The 27,639-nt window shown below is 43.9% G+C and overlaps 1 long non-coding RNA gene across 1 annotated transcript; it reads left to right on the plus strand.

Annotated features, from left to right (window-relative positions):
• The first annotated feature begins 3,790 nt into the window (after positions 1–3,790).
• Positions 3,791–21,571, plus strand: LOC138983964 (uncharacterized). Its single transcript, XR_011461324.1, has 4 exons — positions 3,791–3,983; positions 7,398–7,548; positions 10,645–10,756; positions 17,612–21,571. It is a non-coding gene; the product is annotated as an uncharacterized lncRNA (long non-coding RNA).
• The last annotated feature ends 6,068 nt before the right edge of the window (positions 21,572–27,639 follow it).

A 27,639-nucleotide genomic window follows, 5' to 3' on the forward strand; every position in this document is an offset into this window, starting at 1 on the left:
TACATGGAGAGGACCACAAGGCATCAAGAGAACTAACTGTCAAAAGGAATCAACTCAGCCAGAGGGACTGTCCATTTACTGAGTATCATACACAGCAATATTGGTCCTTGATGAAATCTTCAGCATCCCCAGATATACAGTGTCAAGTAGCCCCAGTTTTCAGTTTTTTAATGATAATTTATAAGGATTTATACATTCTACGTATTTTTTTGTAATTGTTGTTCAGTTGCTAAGTCATGTCCAACTCCTTGCAACTCCATCAACTTGCAGCTCACTAGGCTTCCCTGTCCTTCACCATCTCCCTGAGTTTGCTCAAACTCATGTCCATTGAATCAGTGATGCCATCCAACCATCTCATCCTCTGTTGTCCCCTTCTCCTTCTGCCCTCAATCTTTTCCAGCACTGGGGTCTTTTCCAAAGAGTCAGCTCTTCACATCAGGTGGCCCAAGTCCTGGAGCTTCACCTTCAGCATCATTCCTTCTGATGAATATCCAGGATTGATTTCCTTTAGGACTGACTGGTTTATTCTCCTTACAGTCCAAAGGACTCTCAACAGTCTTCTCCAGCACCACAGTTCAAAAGCATTTTCCAAATTTTAATTTTAGAAAAGCAAATCAAATTACATGAGTTCCTGGAACTGTTCTTTATGTAGCCTCATTGTTCAGTTATCTGGGATGTAGTGAGGTTAACACTGACCTTCAGCTCTGGAGACCAGCTCTTCTGGTCTAATCTTCCACATGGATGATAATACCTAGAAACAGTGAAGCCGTGAAGGATACAGATGATCTGGTCTGAGGTTTTAAGAACATCTGGTAGTTTTTAGTTTTTCTTTCCTCATGTTTCTCCCCTAATATATTTTCTCTCAGTACAGAAACACCTTAGAATATAGACTGATGACAGTATGAAAGCTGTTTGGAACTGTAAAATACTGATTTTCCATGCCGCTTAAAAAAAATCTACATATATGTGATAATGCTGAGAGGAAACAATTAAAAGTAATGTCTATTTTATTGCAACTAAAGTTTACAGCTTTTCAACACGGCAGCTCCAGCAAGACTTGGAGAAACATCCAGAAGACTCATAAAATGCCCTTAAATATCCATCTGAAAGTGAATTTGTTTGTGGCCTTTTGGTTTTGCCAAAAAAGGGAAGTTGCCTGAAATGTTTGCCGATTTTTCTCAGACTCAGGGTATAATGTCCTAGTTACTGAGATCCTCTGGAAAATTATTGAGGCAACTTGCAACTTTGTCGATCTCACTCATTCAGGAAATGAAATGAACAAGCGTCTCTTTTATGATGGAGCACTGAAAACACTGGGCCCGGGAATGTATTGACTGATCCCCGAGAGAAGTGAGGTGACAAGACCGGCCTTTCCTAAACCGCTCACATTGTTTTTATCTTCCCCCGGTGAAGCTGTCACAGGCCTCAGGCATCTTACGCGTTCACTGGTCTGCCTGCCCAGTTTTTATCTCTGTCAGATCTTCTGAACCTTGTCCCTATTGATATTTGGGGACACATAATACTGTACTGGGGGTTCCCTGATGGCTCAGTGGTAAAGAATCTGCCTGCAATGCAGGAGAGCCGGGTTTGATCCCTGGGTCAGGAAGATCCCCTGGAGGAGGGATTCTTGCCTGGAGCATCCCATGGACAGAGGAGCCCAACAGGCTGCTGTCCATAATACGGTTGCACAAAGTTGGACACGACTGAAGCAACTAAGCGGCAGCAGCAGTAATACTTTACCGGGAGAGGGAATGTCTTATACCTTGTGGGGCGTTTAGTAGCATCTTTGGCTTCTACTAGATACCCGTTGCCCCACCCCCACCCCCGCCACTAATTACAACTGAAGATGTCTCTAGACATTGCCATTGGTTGAGAACCATTGCTACAAATCTTAAAAAATAAAAGTAAAGCATCTTTAATATTTTAAGACTTAAGATGTCATGTAGAATATTAAATGGATAGGCAGAAAGATAGATAAATACAGATCGATGTGCACTATATGTATGTGTGTATATTGAGTATAAATACGTGCTTAGTTCTATACATCTATCTGGGCTTCCCAGGCGGTGCAGTGGTGACGACTCCTCCTGCCAAGGCAGGAGACCCGAGACTTGGGTTCAAGCCCTGGGTCAGGAAGAGCCCCTGTAGTAGGAAATTTCAACCCACACCAGTATTTTTGCCTGTAAAATTCCAGGGACAAAGGAGGCTGGTGCGCTACAGTCCATGAGGTGGCAAAGAGTCGGACATGACTAGGTGACTAAGTACAGACACAAACTACATCTATCTATATGACACGGATTTGTCTCTTTCATACACGATTATCTGCAGTCTTTGGTTGATCTTTTAAAAGAAACTGAAGGTTCGTTAATAAATCATTGTCTTGTCTGTCAAAGCTCTTGTAATTTGTGGGACACTTGTGTATTTTGAAAAGTGTGTTTTTTTTAATTTTATTTTATTTTTAAACTTTACAATATTGTATTGGTTTTGCCAAATATCAAAATGAATCCACCACAGGTATACATGTGTTCCCCATCCTGAACCCACCTCCCTCCTCCCTCCCCATACCATCCCTCTGGGTCATCCCAGTACACCAGCCCCAAGCATCCAGTATCGTGCATCGAACCTGGACTGGCGACTCGTTTCATACATGATATTCTACATGTTTCAATGCCATTCTCCCAAATCTTCCCACCCTCTCCCTCTCCCACAGAGTCCATAAGACTGTTCTATACATCAGTGTCTCTTTTGCTGTCTCGTATACAGGGTTATTGTTACTAGCTTTCTAAATTCCATATATATACGTTAGTATACTGTATTGGTGTTTTTCTTTCTGGCTTACTTCACTCTGTATAATAGGCTCCAGTTTCATCCATCTCATTAGAACTGATTCAAATGTATTCTTTTTAATGGCTGAGTAATACTCCATTGTGTATATGTACCATAGCTTTCTTATCCATTCATCTGCTGATGGACATCTAGGTTGCTTCCATGTCCTGGCTATTATAAACAGTGCTGCGATGAACATTGGGGTACACATGTCTCTTTCCCTTCTGGTTTCCTCAGTGTGTATGCCCAGCAGTGGGATTGCTGGGTCATAAGGCAGTTCTATTTCCAGTTTTTTAAGGAATCTCCACACTGTTCTCCATAGTGGCTGTACTGGTTTGCATTCCCACCAACAGTGTAATAGGGTTCCCTTTTCTCCACACCCTCTCCAGCATTTAGTGCTTGTAGACTTTTGGATCGCAGCCATTCTGACTGGTGTGAAATAGTACCTCATAGTGGTTTTGATTTGCATTTCTCTGATAATGAGTGATGTTGAGCATCTTTTCATGTGTTTGTTAGCCATCTGTATGTCTTCTTTGGAGAAATGTCTATTTAGTTCTTTGGCCCATTTTTTGATTGGGTCATTTATTTTTCTGGAATTGAGCTGTAGGAGTTGCTTGTATATTTTTGAGATTAGTTGTTTGTCAGTTGCTTCATTTGCTATTATTTTCTCCCATTCTGAAGGCTGTCTTTTCACCTTGCTTATAGTTTCCTTTGTTGTGCAGAAGCTTTTAAGTTTAATTAGGTCCCATTTGTTTATTTTTGCTTTTATTTCCGATATTCTGGGAGGTGGGTCAGTGTTTTTTAATGGGTGGGCAGCTTGTTCATTATTGATAGAAACCATTTTTTGCCTCTGACTCATCCCTCAGAGATCTCAGATCGTGGATGGGGAAGATTATGTTCTTGGACTCACTTCCTAAGGGATCATACCATTACTTTTAAATACACTTTCTGTTTTTACAGTCTTACGTGCAGTGATCTCTGAGAACTAACGGGCAAAGGCCTCCTTGGAACATGAGCCCCATGTTCCTCTCCCAACGTTTCTTCCTCCCTTCCACGCTATACGTATATAGATTCTGATGAGAGAACTTGCTCAGAGAAATAGTCAAGCAGGAAATATATTGAAAGCAAGGCTATGACTGACAAACAAGGTCCTCAAGGTAAGTAAGAAGATGGGGTTGCACTTGTATGATGTGTCGGAAAAAGTCATCCTCCAAAAATCTGGCTCTGGAGGTCAGCCGTTATTCCCTTTGGGGGAGTGTGTTATGCAGAAGTTCTCCTGATTTTAAGAAGTCTCACAATGACCTCTGTTGACCTTGGTGCTTTACTCAGGAGCATGGACCAAGTTTCAATCGAAGAAGGAACATTGACTTAACACAGCACCTTTCTCTGGGCAAGCCGCCTTCTTTGTAATCTCTCCAGTGTTATATTCAATTTACATTTGCAATAGAGAAATATGTGAGCATAGAATTCAGCCCACAGATTAATTATTTGGGTTTTCTAAATTCAGGAGAATTGACTTACGAATTAGATGTTTCTAAATTTTATCTCTTTGCTGAAGTCTCCACAAATTGAAATTCCTTTCAGATTTGCATGATTTGGGAGCCTGATAACCTTGAAAATAACTGATAAAATTATTGTTATCTGATAAAATTATTGTTTTAACCTTCTCTCCATGTTTCTGATCATGTATTTCCCAGAAAGCATTGAAATTTGTACCAAAGCTCTTATGTAGATGCTCTCTTAAAAGCTGGGCTCCATCCCGTGTGTGTGGGTGGGTGCTCAGTCATGTCCAACTCTTTGTGACACCATAGACTCTAACCCACCAGGCTCCTCTGTCCATGGGGTATTCAGGCAAAAATACAGAAGTGGGTAGCCATTCCCTTCTCCAGGGGATCTTTCCATCCCAGGGATGGAATCTGGGTCACCTGCATTGTTGGGAGATTCTTTACCATCTGAGCCACTAGGGAAGCCCTTTAAATGAGTGGAAAGGTATAACAAGTGCATTTCATTAGAAGAAACAATATTATAGAGATGGTAGTTTCCTAAACTACAACACCAATTGCAAAAATATCCGCAGGTTGCCAATTTGTTGATCTTTGAGTAATACATTTTTTTTAAAAGGCTGGGGAATTTAAATGTAAATGATTCTGAAAGTGATGGAAATACCAGACCACCTGACCTGCCTCTTGAGGAACCTATATGCAGGTCAGGAAGCAAAAGTTAGAACTGGACATGGAACAACAGACTGGTTCCAAATAGGAAAAGGAGTACGTCAAGGCTGTATATTGTCACCCTGCTTATTTAACTTTATGCAGAGTATGAGAAATGCTGGGCTGGATGAAGCACGAGCTGGAATCAAGATTGCCAGGAGAAATATCATTAACCTCAGATATGCAGATGACACCACCCTTATGGCAGAAAGTGAAGAGGAACTCAAAAGCCTCTTGATGAAAGTGAAAGAGGAGAATGAAAAAGTTGGCTTAAAGTTCAACATTCAGAAAACTAAGATCATGGCATCCGGTCCTATCACTTCATGGCAGATAGATGGGGAAACAGTGGAAACAGCATCAGACTTTATTTTTTTGGGCTCCAAAATCACTGCAGATGGTGACTGCAGCCATGAAATTAAAAGACGCTTACGCCATGGAAGGAAAGTTATGACCAACCTAGATATCATATTAAAAAGCAGAGCCATTACTTTGCCAACAAAGGTCCATCTAGGCAAGGCTATGGTTTTTCCAGTGGTCATGTATGGATGTGAAAGTTGAACTGTGAAGAAAGCTGAGCACCGAAGAATTGATGGTTTTGAACTGTGGTGTTGGAGAAGACTCTTGAGAGTCCTTTGGACTGCAAGGAGATCCAACCAGTCCATCCTAAAGGAGATCAGTCCTGGGTGTTCATTGGAAGGACTGATGCTGAAGCTGAAACTCCAATACTTTGGCCACCTGATGCAAAGAGCTGACTTATTGGAAAAAACCCTGATGCTGGGAAAGATTGAAGGCGAGAGGAGAAGGGGGCGACAGAGGATGACATGGCTGGATGGCATCACCGTCTCAATGGACATGAGTTTGAGCGAACTCCGGGAGTTGGTGATGCACAGGGGAGCCTGGCGTGCTACGATTCATGGGGTCGTAAAGAGTCAGTCATGACTGAGCAACTGAACTGAACTGAACTGAACTTTTAATGAAAGATTTAACAGACTGGTTGCCATAATTATTAAAAGTGTTAACTTTTCTGTTATTTATCCATTTCATGAGCACGCATGCACTGAAAGCTTTATGACCCACGTGCTTCGCAGAGATACTAAGAATGAACAAAGCTGCGTGCTCTGACAGCAATCCTATCAGAAATTAAATACAGTGAGATCAGTACAGATAAAGCTGAGACCGGAATAAACGGTGCTTTTTCAGCTCTTCAGATGTTTGGTTCTACGTAAATAGGAGACCCACATGTGTGGCGTGGAGCTAATCAAACATGACTGAGGACAAACCGCGCTGATGGAAGAGCCAACTGAAAGGCAAGCAGAGGAAACTATACGGTACTCAGTCCTGAAACAAGAGCACTTTTTAAATGGCTCCCCATGTTCCAGATGGTGAGGTTGGACCTCATAGGCTATGCATTTAACCCTTTCCATTGCCTCAAGAAGCTGTGATTATTTATGAGTCTGGTACAGATTAGGAAGCAGACTGAAAGAGATTACTTACGCTGTTGAAACCTATGGAGCTAGTAAGTGCTGGACTCAGGTTTAGAATCCCAGTCCTGACTGCCCAGCTCTGCTTCGCCCTCCCGAACTGGAGCTGTGACAGGGGGCTTCTCTGTGGGACAACCAACAGGGTCTAAGTCCTTCAAAGATGCACCCAGGAGCCTGTTTTTTTAGGTGAGGGGGGAAAATAGAACCATTCTCATTTTCCTCTGACAATAAATCCTTCAGTCATACAAACTCCAAATATAAATGCTTGGGAACTCAGTGGAACTGTGTGTTTTTTTTTTTTTTTTAAAGGGCGGTGGGGGATGGAATTTCAAACCAAGCAGCTTCTGGAAAGAGTCTGGCCTCCGAAGCAGCGCTCGTAACTCTGGAGGTCCCGCCATATTGGAACAGGTCCTAATTGGCGGAAAGAAAGAGCAAGATTCACAGTGAACATAATAACAGGGCGAGATGGAAGGAAAAGGACTCCTTTCTCTTTTCCTTCTAATCAAGGGCCCTGATAAAAGACACGCAGACACATAGCAAGAGCCTTCCAAGGTTGAATCACATTTGTTTTCAAACCTGCTGTCCTTTAAAATGGAGGTTCAGAAAAATAAGCACCCGACAATCAAGAAAAACCCTCTCATCCTGGGCCAGGTTCTGAGCCAAACGAAGGCAGGATATTTTCTAGAAGCTTATTAAATGTTTGACCCAAGTGAAACAGTCCTGTATTTGTTATAAAATGCTTCTCAGGCTCCCACAGCTCCAATGATATGGATGGGTTTAAGCAGAGTGACATGGGAGAGAATGTTCATGACTGCTGCTCACGTTGACTAATGGGAGATACAGGGTGGGACTGCCTGAACCATCATTTTTCTTATTACAGGCACCCACATCTATGGCTTTGATCTCCACTGCAGACAGCGTTCTGCTCCATCTCAGAAGAGGTTGCCGTGTGTGCCCCATTAGCTGGCCTTTGGAATAAACTCACAACAGACCTTGCGGCTAGAATTCCACCACTGACCATTCGCAAAGAGGTAAGTTGTAAGTGCTTTGCATCACTTCCAAATATTTCTTTCAACAGAGAACAGTTGTTTTTTGCTTTTAATCTATTAGCTAATATTACCATCTGCTTTGGTCCTAATAAGGTTTAGAGTTTGGGCCTTAATCATGAAGTGTTTTGCCAAAGTCCCCTTTTTTCTTCCAGTCATTGAAGGAATTGCAATTTTAAGCCTGGGTAGACTTTGTAAAAGATGTTTTTAAACGTTGGCGTTACACCCTTGCTGCTGATGATAATAACACTCATATCTGCGATTCGAAACCTGATTTTAGATAAAGATGCACGATTGAACCACAACTGTAATCACTTGGGAGGAGATGTTAATCCATCTTCCGTGGGATTTTTTAAGATATTTATTTGGCTGCACTGGTCTTAGTGGCGGCATTAGGAATCTTCATCTTCAGCGTGGCGTGAGGATCTTCAGTTGTGGCGCGGGGGTCAAACCCAGGCGCCCGCATTGAGAGAGCAGAGATCTGACCACCGAACCACCAGGGAAGGCCCTCCATGGGACTGTTTTCTGCTAGTATGTATTTTTAATCTGGGGGCCAGTCACATGCATTTCTGAGGTAAAGGGAAGGTGTTTTGCCATTATAGGGGACAGCATAAATATACCTGGCTCTTGTAAAGGTAGAAAGTGTGGCTCGTTGGCCACTGTGTTTTAATTGGACTCAGGTTTAGAATCCCAGTCCTGACTAAGGCAGGCAGGTTGGCAGACTGAATAGCCTGGGGCCTGTGGTCAAAGTCCTGAGACAAAAGCCAAGATCTGTCCCCAGCTAGCTGGCTGTCCCTGGGTGAGCCCCTTCAGACCTCACAGACTCAGTGCCCAACGTCCCATCTCTTACCTGAGATTCGTCCTCACAGCTGATCTCAATGAACCATTGACTTAACATTTTTGGGACTAGTTTGTAAACAGTCCTGTGTAAGGTGGAGTGTGCCATGCTCAGTCGTGTCGACTCTTTGTGACCCCACGGACCGTAGCCCTCCAGGCTCCTCTGCCCATGAGATTTCCCAGGCAAGAATCCTGGAGTGGGTTGCCATGCCCTTCTCCAGGGGGTCTTCCCGACTCAGGGATCAAACCCACATCTCCTCTGTTGCCTGCATTGGCAGGCGAATTCTTTACCACTGAGCCACCTGCGTGGGGGATACCCTGCTTGTTGACTAAAATAATGACTGAGCCACAAGACCCATGTTGTAGGGAGTTTAGAAGAATATTCTAAAGAGTTATTAAATAACACAATATGGAAAAATTAAACACCTATTTGTATTTATTTTCTATGACTTCATAACAAATGACTACAAATGTGTGTGTAAGCTTAGTCACTCAGTCGTGTGTCTGACTCTTTGCAACCCTTTGGACTGTAACCCACCAGGCTCCTCGGTCCGTGGGATTCTCCAGGCAAGAATCCTGGAGTGGGTTGCCATGCCCTCCTCCAGGGGATCTTCCTGAATCAAGGGTCAAACCCACGTCTGCTGTGTCCTGCATTGCAGGCAGATTTTTTACCTGCTGAGCCATCAGGGAAGCCCCAGTGACCACCAACTTTATGGCTTAAAGCAACACACATTTGTTATCTAACAGGTTCCATGGTGAGGAATCTGGGCTTGGTTTAGCTGGGTTGTCTGGAAAGTTACATCAAGGTGTTGGTCGGAGCTGGGGTCTCATCTGGAGGCTTGACTGGGGTGGATCTGCTACCCAAACCATTCAGTGTGCTGGCAGAATTCAGCTCTCTGTGGCTGTAGAACAGAGGAGGCTTTTGCTTCTTGCTGTCTGTTGACCAGGGGCTGCTCACAGCTCTAAGGATTGCCATAGCTCTGTGTCATCTGGTACCCCCGTCAGGCTTTTACCTGAAAGCTTATTCCCTCAACCTGGCAGAAGAGAGAGTCTTCAGCATGAGACTGCTTGCTAGCAGAGCGATTTTATATAATGTGATCATGGCAGTGTCATCACCTTTGTCACGTACTGAGCATCATCACAGGAGAGACAGCAGCCCTCTGCAGTTTCCGTGGGCAGAGGCAAGTCACGGCTACCACCATCCTCAGGGGGAGAAGGCCTCTCAAAGGCACGAACGCCTGAGAGCAGGGGTCATGTGGCTGCCTTAGCGTCTGTCCACCAAATGCTTCATTTTTAGGTCTCTGTGTTAAATATACTTATCAGAGCATTTCTTCAATTTGTAGACTACAGAATTTAGGTATTGACTTCCCAACCTTTCAAGCAGACCCAACTGTGGACACTAACAAATCGTCATACAAAAATAGACTATGTCACATTCCCACAAAGTACAAAATAGACAGAATATTCTACTTCTCAGCCAGAGCTGGGTGTCCATCCTCTAAAACAAGATGAAGATCTTCTTAAAAAAACAATTATTTATTTGCTGTCTTGGTTGTGGCATGTCGAATCGTTAGTTGAGTCATGTGGGATCCAGTTCCTTGACCAGGAATGGAACCTGGGCCCCCTGCATTGGGAGCACAGAGTCTCAGCCACTGGGCCACCAGGAGCGTCCCAGAGGTCATCTTGATTTCAGTGAAGTTGGGTCATTAAGATGAGTGTTGCCCGTGGGACTAGCAACCTTGTGATATCCCCCTAGCGTCCTTCTCCATCATCCTCCACCTTGCTGTGGGCTCTGGGAGGCTGACCATTCTAGATTCGATCAGGTCCTTTGAATTTCCTTTGGGCTCAGCCAGTGGGAGGCCACAGTGGGAGTGAAGAGAGAAGGGCTGGGTCACCTTTGTGTCCTGTGTCCCCCTCTCTGTGGGGTCTGCTTAGGCTGCCCTTGTCTGTCCCCACCCCCCCACCCCCGGCCCCCGCCCCATGCTATCTCCTCCTCCCGTCTCTCCAGGAGCCTCCTGTCAGGACTCGGAAACTGCTCTCTTCCCCATCTACTGAGCCACTGATTACAGCTTGGGTGTTACTAGCCCTGGGGGTGCTGACTGCCCTGTGTGTGTGTACTTGTGTGTGTGTGTGTGTGTGTGTGTGATTTCTCTGACCTCTGCCCACAACTTTGCTAATAATTCCTCCATTAAATCTTCCTCAAATTACCACAAATCAAATGTGGCATTTTTTTTTTTCTTGCAGAATCTCTGGCAAATATATCCCTCAAGGAATTTAAGTTTCATAAACACAGGGGTTTGTGCATAAAGGGCAATCAAAAGATTGTTGAACAATTGAGAAAAAAGATCCTTTACCAGTAAGTGTGTTATTTTTCCTCTTCAGTAGATCTTGAGGGGCTTCCTCTGCCTTACAGAGTTCTATAAACTTTCTTTCTTTCTTTTTTTTCAAGTTTTTATTAAATTTATTGCAATGTTGCTTCCGTTTTATGTTCTGAGTTTTTGGCCACAAGGCATGTGGGATCTCAGCTCCCCAGCCAGGGATCGAACCCTCACTCGCTGCATTGGAAGGCCGTCTTAACCACTGGACCACTGAGGCAGTCCTTGCCTTGCAGAGTTCTTGAGGAACTTGAGGAGCGTCAATATAATGGCTCATATTTCCTGGAAAATCTTCTGAGAGGCTTGAGATGATTGATTGTTTATTCCAGAAAAGATAAGGACGTTGCTTTTTACAGAAGTTGTCCCTTACTCTTATCCAGTAAACAGAGAGGGGGCGACTGGGGAGCAAGGTGTGTGCACGCGACAGACAGCGCTCACTTCCCTGTTCACTGATGTCAGAGTCCGTGTGTGTCTTTGGTGGAAAAAGCAACAGTGCAGGGGCAAAGGGCATCATATTAAAGGATTATCGTAGCATGCTTGAAAAGGACAAAATAACTATGAATATTGGATAAAGCTAAAATGTAAAAAAAATTAAGCCTGCTATAAAGAAAATCTAAGTAAAAATATTTGAGATGGTAGGATAAACACTTGAGGCAATGTGAAAAGTTTGATTTTTTAAGATAATTTGAAGGGAATTTGGCTGAATATTCTATATTGCCTTGTGGATGGAAACTGGGAAGCGACCAAGGATTAAATCAATAATTTTGGAGTCTTATTATGGCTCTGATGGTGTATAGGGCAATCTCATCATATTCTGGGGTTAATATTTGCTCAGTGGTGTCTGATTGATGAGAGATTGCTGAGATTTCTCAAACATCTGTTTTGATCATGCAGATATGAGTTATCTTAGCTGAAAATAGGAAATAAGCAGGGGCCAGATTTCTGGGTTTTATCTGCATTTTTTCTCCTATTAGTTTTGACATTTACAGACACACGATATGCCGGACCGACATGGGACCTTGGAGGGTGAAACCCGTTTCTAGATGTGGAGTCATTTTGTTTGTTTGTTGGCCAGCTCACGGCCCCTTTTCTCCCCGCTTGCTTCCCGCGCTGCTGGAAAAGTAGGACACACCGTGTCAAGGCTACAAATCCGAGCTCCTCTGTAGACACGCAGTCTGAGGTTCAGAGGAGCAAGGACCTGACTCTGGGACGCTTCACAGACATCGTTAGTTTGTTTGTTTTTAATTAATTTTTTAGTGGAGAACAGTTGCTCTACAGTGTTGTGTTAGTTTCTGACACGCAACAGAACGAATCAGCCGTTTGTGTTATTGTTCAGTCACTCAGTCGTGTCCGTCTCTTTGCAACCCCAAGAACTGTAGCCCACCAAGTTCCTCTGTCCATGTGATTTCCCAGGCAAGAGTACTGGAGTGGGTTGCCTTTTCCTTCTCCAGAGTATCTTCCTGACCCGGGGATGGAACCCATGTCTTCCGCATTGGCAGGCGGGTTTTTTACCACTGAGCTGCCGTGGAAGCCCGGATCAGCCATACATAAACATACATCCCTGCCCTTTTGGACTCCCTTCCCATCAGGTCACCACAGTGCATTGAACAGAGTTCCCTGGGCTATACAGCAGGTTCTCATTACTTATCTATTTTATCCATAGTATCAGACTGGGACGGACACATAAGCACTATTGATATCCTGAGAAACGCTTTATGGTCAAGAGGAGTTAAGCAAAAATACACTCTGAGGTTAATCTCAGGTATATTTTCTTCTTTAACAGGGGTGCAACAGATACATGTAAATGGTTCAAAATATTTCCAGTGGCCACTGCTATAAACATGCATTTCCACAGAACTTAGAGTTAAAATTGTTGTTATCATGCAGTTGGTAAGTCACGTCTGACTCTTTATGACCCAGTGGAACTGCAGCATGCCAGGCTTCCCTGTCTTTCACTATTGCCTGGAGTTCGCTCAACTCATGGCCGTTGAGTCAAGGATGCCATTCAACCAGCTTATCCTCTGTTTTTCCTTCTCCTCCTGCCCTCAATCTTTCCCAGCATCAGGGTCTTTTCCAACGAGTTGACTCTTCACATCAGGTGGCCCAAGTACTGGAACTTCAGCTTCAGCATCAGCCCTTCTGATATATTCAGCTCAATTGAATATTCAGGCTTGATCTCCTTTAGGATGGACTGGTTTGATCTCCTTGCTGTCCAAGGGACTCTCAAGAGTCTTCTCCAACACCATAGTTAGAAAACATCAATTCTTTGGCGCTCAAACTTCTTTACAGTCCAACTCTCACATCCACCCATGACTACTGGAAAGACCATAGCTTTGACTATTTGGATCTTTGTTGGCATAAGATCCAATAATTTCTTGCTATGGCCACCATGAACGTGGAAATGGGTTTTATCCCTCTTAATAGTCACAATAATAAACTGCGTGGCCTCTGAAGGCGCTAAGAGACGAAAGCAGATATCAGTTCAGAGTGGTTGTATTCTCAGAGCACACTTTTGCCTTAAAGCAAGCGTGCCTAAGAGACGAAAGCAGATATCAGTTCAGAGTGGTTGTATTCTCAGAGCACACTTTTGCCTTAAAGCAAGCGTGCCTAAGAGACGAAAGCAGATATCAGTTCAGAGTGGTTGTATTCTCAGAGCACACTTTTGCCTTAAAGCAAGCGTGCCTAATGAGCTGCCCGAAGCAGCTGTCACTGATGGAGCCATGCTGCCTCCGAATCAGCTACTACTTGGGACCAACTGTGAAACGTTCAAAAGGAAGCTCTCATCTTTCTGAGTCATCAAGAACTTGAGCATTTATTTTCAAGTCCAACCTGGAAGCAGAAGCAGTAAGACGAGTCAATACCAAAAGCAAAAGGGAGACCACATTGACCAAACCATCAGCACCGCCAAGTTCAGACGCCTCCAGCTTTGCGGCAGGATTCAGGGAGGTCTTACCCATCAGAACCAGTTCCCCCTTCTTCTTAATTTCCCTTTCATGGACTCTGCCTCTGGGCATACGAAAGTGTCCTTCCATGCAATGGGGACTTAGCTTATTTGTGTGTGGGGGTAAGGCAGCCTTTGATAAATATAAAACCCCATCATTATCTCATTTTGGTGTATTCTGAGATTTTCCTAAACAGATGTCATGGAAAATTCATTGAGAAAGAACATAACTTGTTGCAAAAGTAACCCACAGATTTTATCTTTCTCTTTTCCCTTAGGAGTTCAAAGCTGGGAGCAAAGGGCTTGATTGAGATAGGCCTTAGAAGAGAAAGAACTGGACGGTCAGCATGTGGCCTTGACAGGGTGGTAGGAAGTGAATTGTTTGGGATGGAAACTTAAATGCTGTCGATGCCCTGGGATCGGGTTTGGCACTGCAGATCGTCTTATTTTCTTGCAGTATTAAACCGTTCTCATTTTGAATATCACTGCGCTTCCTGTAGTAAGAGGGTGCCGGCATGAGCAGAAGACACAGTTGCGTTTACTTTCCTACATAATAGACTGGCTTTTCCCTCGAACTATGGAGAGGCCCTCCTCAAACCTCTGATCACAGAACTTTGGTAAATAATTTGACAATTTGTCTTAAACATACATTTGCCATATGACCCAGCCATTTTAACCCTTGATGTTTACCCAAGAAACATGAAATTTGGGGTGTACAGAAAAACCTATATGCGAATGGTCGGCACACTTTTTTTTCCCAGTCGCCAAATCCTGGGTACAGTCCAGATAGTGTCCATTTAGTGGCGGATAAACAAACCATGTTACATCCACACAATTAAACTGATGCCTTAATCAACAGGAAATGGCAACCCACTCCAGTATTCTTGCCTGGGAAATCCCATGGACAAAGGAGCCTGGCCAGACTACAGTCCATGGGGTTGCAAAGAGTCAGACACAACTTAGCAACTGAACAACAACAAATATACGTATTTGCACACACACACACACACACACACACACACACACACACGGTCTTCCCAGGTGGCACTAGCGATAAAGATCCCACCTACCGATGCAGGAGATGGAAGAGACGGGGTTCCATCCCTGAGTCGAGAAGGTCCCCTGGAGGAGGAAATGGCAACCCACTCCAGTAGTCTCGTCTGGAGAGTCCCATGGACAGAGGAGCCTGGCGGGCTACAGTCCATAGGGTGGCAGAGTCAGACATGACTGAATGATTTAGCACGCATGCACACATACACACACACATACATACAGTTACTACAGAGTTATTCCCCAGCATTTCTTTTTCAAACTGGAATTGAAATCCAGTAGCATAGCTTCAGCTTACATGTTCCCCAAAGAGAATTTGACTCTAAGAAGTGTAGAGAAAGAGTGGGCTTGCATCTTTGTTAAAAACATCAGTCTGAGATAAAGTGCTTCGGGCAAATTCTCTGTGTCATCATATTGGTCTCTGACTCTCCTAGCTACTTCCTGCCTCCTGCCTGAAGCATGTCCAGTGGCTTCCTTACTCCGACTCTGATAATCTGTGAATCATCAGATTCGGCAGATTACCTGTTCACCACATTCCTAACGCACTCTTTTAGGGACTGGAGATTCATCAGCTGAAATGGGTAGAATCCATCATCCACCAAGCAACCTGAATTTGATGTTTGTAATATTCAGGAGTCAAAAGTCTTTACCTTTAACTTTCTTGTTTACTGGTTACTGAAAGCTTCCTAATTCAGCTGTTTCAACTAGTAATTAAAGTTGATTTGAAAAGCATAGAAAAGTAGAATCAATGAAAAAAAAAAAAGCAGTATCCATTTGGTGGCCTCAGTCATTTCTGACACTGCTTTTCTGATTTATAACTCAAAAGAACTTGTGTCTTTTGCAAGCTGAGATTCTGGAAACTGACATTTTCACTTTCGTTTTCAACTTCATAAAACTGTAGGCAACAAACACTAATTTGTCCATTTGAATGTAACACATGGAAAGTAGAAGTGCTGAGACACTAGGCAGGAACATCCTGTCAGGTCCTGGGATGCGTGGTAAGAACATTCTGTCTCTCACGAAAGAACTGTGAGTGTGTGACATCGATTATTTAACTAGACAAACATCTTCCAAGCATGCTGGAGCCAGGGGTTCTCCAGAACTCTGAGAAAGGAACTGTATGTAGTAATGAAGCACTATCTGTCCATCCAAGGCGTTTATCCTAAGTAACATCACCACCCAAGCAGAATCGTCAGCCTCCAGTTCCATTTTGTGCTCATTTAAAGCTGCATTGATGAGTCTGTTCACCCCTGGAGATCCTGCAGGTTCCATTTCAGATCACAGCATGAGGGCTGCAGTAAAGTGAGTTGTGCAAACTTTCTGGTTTTCCAGTGCGTATAGAAAGGATACTTTGACGATACTGTCTATTAAGTCTATTAAGTGCGCAAGAGCAGCATGTCTAAAACAAATGTGTGCTGAGTCGTTCAGTCATGTCCAACTCTCTGTGACCCCATGGACTGTAGGCTTCCAGGCTCTTCTGTCCACAGGATTCTCCAGGCAAGAATACTGGAGTGGGTTGTCATGCCCTCCTCCAGGGGATCTTCCCAATCCAGGATCGAGCCCAGGTCTCGCGCATTGCAGGTGGATTCTTTACCGTCTGAGCCAGCAGGGAAGCCTGAGAATACTGGAGTGGGTAGCCTATCCCTTCTCCAGGGGATCTTGCTGACCCAGGAATCAAACCAGGGTCTCCTGCGTTGCAGGCGGATTCTTTACCAACTTAAAAATTAGTTTATTGCTTTAAAAAAAATGCTATTATCTGAGCCTTCTGCAAGTCCTAAGAGTAAGATCAAAGATGACAAATATATACTATAACAAATATACTAATAATGAAAAAGTTTGAAATATTTCAAAAATACCAAAATGAGATATGGAGACGCAAAGTGAGCAGATGCTTTGGAAAGATGATGCTGATAGACCTACTGGATACAGGGTTGCCTCAAACCTTCAATCTGTGAAAAACACAGTCTTTGTAACAGGCAATGAAGCAAAGCCCGATAAAGTACAGTAAGTACTGTATTTCTTTGTGTTGACACCAATAATCCAGAGTTTCTAACACCTTTCCTGCAAGAATTTGAAGAACCTCTAATTCTAGGATAAAACATGGTTATGCAGGACTTGAGTGTTTCACCCTTGAATGGGATTTTCTCATTTGAAGTAATTTTGACCAGATTTAGCTTTTTGTTCATCTTTATTTTTCTAAATAGCGATTTAGAAAAACACAAATGAGATCCATGGGCCTCTTACTATTTTACTTTGCTGTAAGGAATGAAAGTATCATAATAAAATCTGAATTACTTACATTGAGTGTGGACTTCTTAGCCAATTAGCAGTTTCCCTTATCCTAAGAAAAACCACTTGAGAACCTTAAAATTATGTTGGATTCTTTTAAATCTGTGACTCAAACTTTTTAGCAAAGAGTGAGTCCATGCTTTAAAGGAGATTAAAAATATTCATAAAATTAACTCGAGCTTTTGTAGACATCATACAGTTTGGATTTTCCTCTTCTCTGACCTCATAAATATTTTCATGTGCTAAGTGTACGTGGATATGAAACACAGATTAAAATAAACATACACTATTCAACAAAAAAGGAAAAGGCTTAGTAAAGAGATGACTTTGAATAGAAAAGACTGGTCAGGGCCAATAAGGACCACCGACTTGGAAGCTCCTGTTTTGGAGTCTGACAGGTATATGTTTGAATGACAGTTTTATCAGGGCAGATACTATAATTTAACCACCTCAGTCTGTTTTTTTTCTTTCCTTGGCGGAAATAAAACTCCCATACATGTGTCAGCTTTCTTTTAGGCTTACGCACATCTAAAAACAATACCTTTTCTACTCCTAGGCACATATCCAGAGAAGACCATAACTGAGAAAGATACATGCATCCCAGCGTCCATAGCAGCACCACTCACAACAGCTAAGACCTGGAAGCAACCGAACTATCCATCAACCGAGGAACGGCTAAAGAAGATGCGGCATATGTATATGATGGAATATTACTCAACCATAAAAAGTAATGAAGTAATACCATTTGCAGGGACATGGATGAAACTCGAGATTATCATAACAAGTGAAGTAAATCAGACAGAGAAAGACAAATATATGATATCACTTGCATGTGGAATATTAAAAAATGATAGAAATGAACTTATTTGTGAAACAGATTTACAGACTTTGAAAACAAACTTATGATTACCAAGGGGGAAACACAGAGGGAAGGGATAAATTAGGAGTTTGGGATTGACATGTATATGCTACTAGATATAAAATAGATAACAAGGACCTACTGTACAGCACAGGAAACTCTGTTCCATATTCTATAATAATCCAAGTGTTCATCACTCAGTCGTGTCCTACTCTTTGTGACCCTATGGACTCTAGCCCACGAGGCTCCTCTGTCCATGGAATTCTCCAGGCAAGAATACTGGAGTGGGTTGCTATTTCCTTCTCCAGGGGATCTTCCTGACCCAGGGACTGAACCCAGGTCTCTCACATTGCAGGCATAGTCTTTACTGACTGAGCCACCAGGGAAGACCTGTAATAACCTAAATGGGAAAAAACTTGAAAACGAACAGATACACGTGTATGTGTAACTGAACCACTTGCCACACACCTGAAACTAATCAACTCTAGACCAATATAAAATAAAAATCAAATTAAAAATAATTTTAAAAAGCTCACTTTCCAAGATTTCCTTGCAGTCTGCTGTTGTTTCATCACTAAGCCATGTCCAGCTCTTCATGACCCGTGGACTGGAGCCGGCCAGGTTCCACTGTCTACGGGATTTCCCAGGAGGGGTTGCCATGCCCTTCTCCAGGGGATCCTCCCGACCCAGGGATCAAACCTGCGTCTCTATGTCTCCTGCTTTGGCAGGCGGATTCTTCACCGCTGAGCCGCCCGGGAATCCTTGCACTTAGTGTGCCCTAATGAAGTAAGTTTGGTCTTACTTAATATGTAAGTGAAACGTGTGTATTCACTTACACATACATACCATACATTCGTGGTTTATGTAAGTGAAAACGGTGGTGTGACTTCCTGGAAGGAGGAAGCGTGTGCTTCCCTCCTTTTCTTCCCTTCCTTCTAGTGCTGGAACACCCATCTTGGACCAAGGTGTAAAAATGGTGGTATTGGGATATCATTGAAATCTGTGGATCAATTGGGTAGAAAATTTACATTTTAACAATACTGAATCTTTCCATATAAAAGCACGGAATAGTTACCTAGTCAGAACCGATCAATAAATCATCTGAGCCTGAGGATTTCTTTTTGGGAGTATTTTTGGTTAGAAATTCAAGTTTTCAATGTATATAGAGTTAACTATATGAACTTTGCTCCACACCAATATGTGGTGTTGGCCTGAAACTTCCAATAAGATGCTTTGTTTTCTCCTCCCATTAAGAGGAGCTCAGGCAGAGATATACATTCCCATGGCCATATAGACAAGCTGGTGAAAGGTCTTAGTTAGCCCACCCAGCGTAGAAGATTTAAATCTAGCCCAGACCTAGCAGGATGTGCTAGTTGCTCATTTGTGTCTGACTCTTTGTGACCCCATGAACTGTGGTCTTCCAGGCTCCTCTGTCCATGGGGATTCTCCAGGCAAGAAATACTGGAGTGGGTTGCCATGCCCTCCTCCAGGGGATCTTCCTGACTGATCCAGGGATCGAACCTGGTTCTCCCGCATTGCAGGCAGGTTCTTTACCATCTGAGCCACCGGGGAACTCCCAAGCTGGACATAAGGCTCAGTTATAAATCTCAGTCTAATGCAAGTTCAACGCAACCCCTCCTGTTCTCCATATGAATCATCCATGGTCAACCGTTCCATTCAGTTTCTGGGGTTCCTCTGGCAACCATCTATAAACTTATCTCTCTAGCTTGAGTTGCCTCTTTATTTCTGGAACCTGAGAATTTCCCTTTCTTTCATTTGGATTCAGCTATATGATTAATCAGCAATTTTATTGTAGGGAAGAGAGAGTTCCTCACTACATTCGAACCTAATGTTGCCATTAGAGTTTATTATTCTTGAAGGCATGTAGAGGGTGTATTTTATTTATATCTTTCTTCTTTATAGTACTTAGCTCATGGTTATAAAACTCCATTAGTGCTTAATAAAACTAAGCAGGATGAACTTTAAAGGGGATGAAAGCAGGGGACGGTAATGCTCACAGTGAAAGGAGAAAAGCCTTCAGTACTTTAAAAGATGAATTCTGTCTCTCCATCTCCAGGGGTTGTGAGAATGAGGTGGGGGAGAGGAGTTGGCAAAGGTCGTACCTTCCTCACTCATGTATCAACAGTCTCGTGTACTGCTTCATTTCCAAAAGAAAAATGTCCCGTGCTGGTTGCTATCCACAGAAATTCTGCCAACATCCTGGTGGTTGCTGGTTTGTAATTTTATGGGTTTCCAGAGGATCAAACACTGTATTATTATGTTTGGCTACTAACTTGGGTCAGCAGTTCAAAAGGAGAAGAGAAGGGGAATGAAGTAGGTAGGAGGGGATGCAGGGATCGCACAGGAGCCCGTGCGTTCAATTGTATTGAACGTACTGAGAGTAAAGCCCAATCCTTACTGAAACTCGGTGAATTTCATTTCAGCAGACGATGATGGTAGAGGTTCAAAGCTCTGTTTCACGAGAACTAAAGGTGTGGCAATTATGTACCCGTTTTAATTTTGACTGAAGAATAAATTAATAGATTGTTTGCTCCATGCATAGTCTTCCTTTTACAAAGTGTTGAAATGGAAGATTTTCTATCAACAATGACAACAACAAATACGTGATGAAACATACCCTGAATCCCAAATCTCTCTTCCTTCAAGATAAATTTATTTACCTTAATATAATTTGTAGGATATTCAAAAGCAGAGACATTACTTTGCCAACAAAGGTTCGTCTAGTCAAGGGTATGGTTTTTCCTGTGGTCATGTATGGATGTAAGAGTTGGCGCCAAGATTTGATGCTTTTGAACTGTGGTGTTGGAGAAGACTCTTGAGAGTCCCTTGGACTGCAAGGAGATCCAACCAGTCCATTCTGAAGGAGATCAGCCCTGGGATTTCTTTGGAAGGAATGATGCTAAAGCTGAAACTCCAGTACTTTGGCCACCTCATGCAAAGAGTTGACTGATTGGAAAAGGCTCTGAAGCTTTTGATTTTGATTGCCCTCCAATCAGGAGGGATTGGGGGCAAGAGGAGAAGGGGACGACAGAGGATGAGATGGCTGGATGGCATCACTGACTCGATGGACGTGAGTCTGAGTGAACTCCAGGAGTTGGTGATGGACAGGGAGGCCTGGCGTGCTGCGATTCATGGGGTCGCAAAGAGTCGGACACGACTGAGCGATTGATCTGATCTAATCTGAATTTGTAGGAATATTTACATGAAATATTATAATTTTGATCTTTAAAAATAATGTTTAATATTAAGAAATGGTCAAAATAACTGGTATTCAGTTCGGAAACAATGTGTATATTTTCTCAGAAAATGAAGTTCAAATTAATAACTTAAGTAACTTTGGACTTACTGTGTTATTATTGAAATCTGCATTTCCAGTAATTTCTTCAGTGTCAGAAAAGAATCAACATATGTGTAACACTTGTAGCAAGCGTAGCATCGTCTTATAGGCCCAAGAAGAAATTATGCTATCGTTTATTTGCCTTGGATCCAGAAGGGACTGAGAGAGAAAAGGGTAAAACTATTTTGTTTGATGTAAGACAAACTAGTCCTGTATCTGTTGCTTCTCTTTCCTACTGTATCCTCAAAATAAGTGCTTTGTATTGTTAACTCTGTAATTAGCTGGCTACCTACAGTCTGGAGGGGTGGGATGCAGGTTGGAGTTGGGAGGGAGGTGCAAAGGGGAAGGGCATACATATGCTTATGGCTGATTCATCTTGATGTATGGCAGAAGCCAGCACGATATGGTAAATCAATTATCCTCCAATGAAAATTAAGTAAATTACAAAAAACAAAAGGAATAGGAGAGAATTGTGTACGGACACTACAAAAAGCATCAGGAAGGGATAAACTGAGAATTTGGGTCTGATATATATACACTACTCTATGTAAAATAGGTAACCAACAAGGGCCTACTGTACAGCAGAGGGGTCTCTGCTCGATATTCTGTAATAACTTAATGAAGAAAGAATTTGGAAAAGAATATGCATGCATATATATCCATGTATAACTGAGTCACTTTACAATACACGTGAAACTAACACAAGATTGTAAATCAACTATAGTCCAATATAAAATAAATTATTATAAAAAAGCATCATAGTCCAACTCTTTATTATTGTTTCTTATGATAAAACTGCATATACATATACATATATTTTATTTACTTATCAGTTTATCCACTGCTTTCAATGTTCCATTATTCTTTCCTCATTCCAGTATTTATGAACCACTTATCTTGTGTTTTTGGGCGCTGGGACTACAGTCATGAGCAGTGAAACAAGATCTTCGCTCCGGAGGAGGAGACATTCGGGGCTGGAGGTACTGTAAACAAGAACTCAAACGATGCAAGGGCTGTGGATAAAACTGAGGAAGGAACAGAGGGACCGGCTTGTACTGGAAGGGCTGTGCAGGACAGGGTGGCCGGAGACGGCCTTTCTCAGAAGATACCACGAATACCGGTGTCTGACAGGTGGAAAGAGCCCCGAGTGAGCCTGGAGAGTAGCCATTGGCAGCAGTGCACAGGCCAGGCCCTCCGCGAGCTGGGCTCCAGGCCCTAGTGTGCTTCTGTGTGCACGCTAAGTCACTGAGTCATGGCCAACTCTCTGTGATCCTATGGACGATAGCCCACCAGGTTCCTCTGTCCAGGGGATTCTCCAGACAAGAATACTGAAGCGGTTTGCCATTTCCTTCTTCAGGGGATCTTCCCAACCCAGAGATCAAACCGGAGTCCCCTCCGTCTCCTGCATTGGCAGGTGGGTTCTTTACCACTAGCGCCACCTGGGAAGCCCTAGACCCCCATCTAAATACTTGAAAGTTATAAATCAAGCTCACAAACCACTAATATAATATTGTATACAACCTTGACAAATAAGCCTCCCTGGCACCCCACTCCAGTACTCTTGCCTGGAAAATCCCATGGACAGAGGAGCCTGGTAGGCTGCCCATGGGGTCACGAAGAGTCGGACATGACTGAGTGACTTCACTTTCACTTTTCACTTTCATGCATTGGAGAAGGAAATGGCAACCCACTCCAGTGTTCTTGCCTGGAGAATCCCAGGGACGGGGGAGCCTGGTGGGCTGTCGTCTATGGCGTTGCACAGAGTTGGACACAACTGAAGTGACTTAGCAGCAACAATCTGGAAGGCTTGCTTTGTATTTAGAATATCGTGGACTTTCTGGCATTCTTCACTGGCACATGGAAGCTTGGGGAGAGCCAACCCTATCCCTGGCATGTTCCTTCCTCCTTCTCTTCTCACCTGTGGCCCCCTCCCCAATCCCAGGAGCCCCCACGCTCACCTGTGGACCCTGAGGCCATGCATCCAAGCTCTGTCTACACCCCCACCGTCTGCCATCATCTGATCACTCCTTGGGCCAGGAGAGTACACGTCAATATTGTCAACCAACCTGACTTTACTGAGAGTCTCCCTTACAACTAGAAGTTCTGGCTATAATGCTCGTGAGCTATGACTGTGATTGGGATGTGTCAGAAAAAAGCAGAAAGTTCAGGGTGGGCAGTGAACATTCCCCCACTGTAGTGGAAAGGTATTGAGCATGATCTGCTGTTCACATCTGTTTGTCTCGTATGGGCATTTCCGTGTGTTACAAAGATGCTTGAGGACTTCAAGGCATAGTTTCCAATCATTCATCCCTGCTCCACCCTCCTGGAAAGAAAGACCCCCGACTCCAACAGCAGGTCCCTGGAGAAAGGAGAACCCGCTGTGGTTTACGGGTAAGCGAATGAAGCTCAGTGTTCAGTGGGTGGCAGAGTAGAAAAGGGTTAGGAGCACGGAGACTGATTCGGGTCCTGAGTGTCCTGTATGCTGGTTGTGTGGCTTTAGATGAGTTCATATCTTTACCTTTAGTTCCATCTAAGAAATCCTCTAGTCCATGGTGATAATGACAGTATTCATCACTCAGCGTCATGGACGGAAGTTAAATGAGCTGACATACGCAGTGCATTTAACAGAAGGCCTTGCCCATCGTTTATGGTCAAGAAACTTTGATTTGTTTTCATTATTACTTCAACTATAGGACAACTACTTCTGCTATGATTATTTACTCAGGGCTGTGTGGGTCGCGTGTGCTAAGTCACTCAGTCCTGTCCAACTCTTTGTGACCCCATGGACTGTAGCCCTCCAGGCTCCCCTGTCCATGGGATTCTCCAGGCAAGAATGCTGGAGCGGGTTGCCATGCCCTCCTCCGGGGGCTCTTCCCGACCCAGGGATCGAACCCGCATCTCTTATGTCTCCTGCCTTGGCAGGCGGGTTGTTTACCACTAGCACCACCAGGGAAGCCCATTACTAAGGGTTACATTAAGCAAATTGAGAGAACTTAAATGTAGGTTTTCTGATTCAAAGATTTGTACCCTGGAAAGCCTTCAGCTATGCTCATTTCATAAAAAAATAAACATAAAGCATAAAACAAGAAAATCCAACAGCACCATTCCTTGCAGACACCCACCATCGTCCACAATCACAGAATGAAAGGGGCTGAGGTCAGGGCAGCGACATCTCGTCGTCTTGTAAAGGCAGAGCCATTTCCTTTCCTGTGCGATCACACTCACTGCGGTGCTGGCCCCGGACCAGCAGCTGGAGGAAGCTCTTGACTGTTCACACAAATGAAGTGTGACAGCTCGGAAAATGCAGAACAACGGGCCGCTCAACCTAATTACAGCTTGGCTTTTGGCTTTAGGGCTGGAGGTTCTAAGTCTCTCTGTCTGCCCTTCTCTGCCCGCCTCCCTCTCTTTCCTCCTCTGTCTCTTTCTCTGTCTGCCTCTCCGTCACGGGCACACAGAAGCACAGACACACACAAGCACACATTAGACATGCGTGCAGCTTCCCCTGTGTTCACCTCTTTGCTCTTTGACTCACCTTGTTGCCCTTCGACTATCGTAGATAATCCTTCCTAACCAAAAGCTATACGCAACATGCTGACGTCACCTTAAACATCCTGCCGTGTTACGCATGGCATGCAATCAGGAAAGGTTCAGTGCGTTAGCGAATGGTACTGAGGTTGTTTTCCAGAAGAAAATACTTTGTTCTCAGGCTGTGTTACCCGGACTTTGTTCTGCTTCTTGGAATTCTTCTATCTGTGGTAAGAACTTTGAGCTCAGGAGAATGGGGGTCAAATTCTAGCTTTCCACAGGGGATTTCTGCAAGGTTCAATCTCTCCGACGAGGTTAATCATAATAAGAACACTGTTATTATTCTACCAGCTTCAACCTCTCTGGTCCTGTCCTGTGCTGTGAGGGAGACTCTCATAAAGAACTACTTTTGTCATTGTTAATATTCATTATTATGATTATTCCTTGAAATTAAGGCTGAGGGACTCTATGAAGTGTGTTGTGGCCCTTATCGACCACTCAGAAGGAAAATGTTTGACCAAAAACGTCTTAAAGAGCATGTTGTTCACCTAGGTTTCTTAGGGAAAAAAGCCTGAGGCTGTGTGGGGTGGTTTCTTTGGGGAAGTCATCTCAGACATGAGGAGGGGTGGACTAGAGAAGGTGAAGCAAGGTGGGTGGGGAAATGGCATTATCTCATCCTTTTGTTGGCTGAGTAATATTCCATTGTATATGGATATCACACCTTCTATATCCATTCCTCTGCTGATGGACATTTAGGTTGCTTCCCTGTCTTGGCTACTGTAAATAGTACTGCAGTGAACACTGGAGTGCACGTATCTTTTCCAATTATAGTTTTGTCCAGGTATATGCCCAGGACTGGGATTGCTGAATCATATGGCAGCTCTATTTTTAGTCTTTTAAGGAACATCTGTACTGTTCTCTACAGCGGCCACACCAATTTTTGTGCCCAGCCAGCGGTGTAGGAGGGTTCCCTTCTCTCCACACCCTGGAGAGCCACACCCTCTCTAGCAAAGAGCCGGGCACGACTGAGCAGCTCACACGTACATACATACGGTCTACTGAAATAACAGTGTCTCTCCTGTATCCCCTTTCTGTCTACCCGCCCAACCCCCAACCACTGACCCCTTCCTGTGCCGGTTCCCCAGGCCCAAGTACAAGGGAAGGTGGTTCATCTGTATGGTTGACAAGTGACTTGTACCCAAAAAGATTTTCCTCTGTAGTTCTGTTTACTAGAAGTGCTATTAAAAGCAGCGTGATCCAGCCAACACAACTGGTTGTAATCAAGAGCAGTTAAATAAAGGAATCTTCTAAAAAAAGTATCAAGGGAGGACTCAGTAGTTTGCTAGGATGAGGTACGCTTAAAAATATTTTTTCTGTGCTTTTCTCCATGTTAAAATGCTCCTCATTTCAAAGGGAATGGCTTCCGTAGCTCTTCAGAATGTTTCTTCTGGTAAGCGCAAACCGGACCAACCAGCAAATGAACGAAGATAATAGAAGTCTGTCCAGGAATGGCTTTTTCCCTTTCAGACGTTTTTGTCAAATAAATGTTTCATTTTTAGAATAATTTTAGATTGACAAAGGTAATGCAGACGTTCCCCAAGCACCATACTCCCAGTCATCCTCTTATTATAAACGCCTTCCACTTGCATGTCCGCCTGTCACAATTAATGAAGCGGCATTGCTACCTTATTATTAACCAAAGTCGATACTTTACTCAGGGGTCTTCAGTTTTTCCCTAGAGTCCTTTTTTACTCCAGGATCCCATCAGGAGACCATAGTACATCTCGTCATCGTGTGTCCCGAGGCAGCTCTTGAGTGTGCCGCTTTGTAGTGTCCTTCTTCATCCCCAGTAGCCCTTTAGGGCACAGCACCAATGATGGCTACGGATGGGGACGCATGACTCTGCCATCTGTGTATACATAGGGAGTGCTGCCTCTCGGGGACTCCCTGAGCATCAGGACCATTGAACCAGAGACTATAATCTCATAATGAGGCATGAGGTTCCTTCACACACGAAGACTTTGAGTGGCTTCATTTTTAAATGTTTTTACAGATTTTTTTTTTAATGGACCATTTTTAAAGCCTTTAGTTTGTTAGAATATTTCTTCTGTTTTATGTTTTGGTTTTTTGGATCTTAGCTCCCCAACCGGGGTTTGAATCCCACCCGCTGCACTGGAAGGTGGATTCATAACCACTGGACCACAGAGAAGTCCCTCAGTGGCTTTGGAATCTGGTCCCAACCTCCCTTTTCGGCTCCATGTCTTTCTGCCCCCACCCTTTTCTTGCATCCTGAGACTCAGATGTTCGTGTTAGTCCCCATCCTCTGCATCCTTGACTCAGCACTGGACTCCTCCTGATAAGCCCATTTGGAGGGTCTTCCCCTCACCTCGGCACCTGTTAACACCACTCCAACACTCATGGTTACCCTCTTTATGAGCCTTCCTCACAGGCACAGTCAACTTCCCTGTTGACTCAGCTCAGCATGGACCGTTTTCGGTTACCTGTTCATTCTGCGTGCGTGCATGCTCAGTCGCTTCAGTCACGTCTGACTCCTTTGTGACCCCCATGGACTGTAGCCTGCCAAGCCCTCCTGTCCATGGGATTCTCCAGGCAAAAATCCTGGAGCGTGTTGCCATTTCTTTCTCCAGGGGATCTTCCTGACTCAGGGATCGAACCCACCTCTCCTGAGGGTCCTGCACGCGCAGGCGGGCTCTTGATCACTGAGCCGCCTGGGTCTCCGGCTTGTTCGGTCTAGATGCATGAGGGTAGTGACAGGGCTCAGAACTTTTCATCCTGTGCAGGCGCTTTCCACACGTTGCCTTGTTTAACCTTGGTGACAGCC

This window comes from Bos mutus, chromosome 19 (genome assembly GCF_027580195.1).
Source record: "Bos mutus isolate GX-2022 chromosome 19, NWIPB_WYAK_1.1, whole genome shotgun sequence".
NCBI classification, from domain to species: domain Eukaryota; kingdom Metazoa; phylum Chordata; class Mammalia; order Artiodactyla; family Bovidae; genus Bos; species Bos mutus.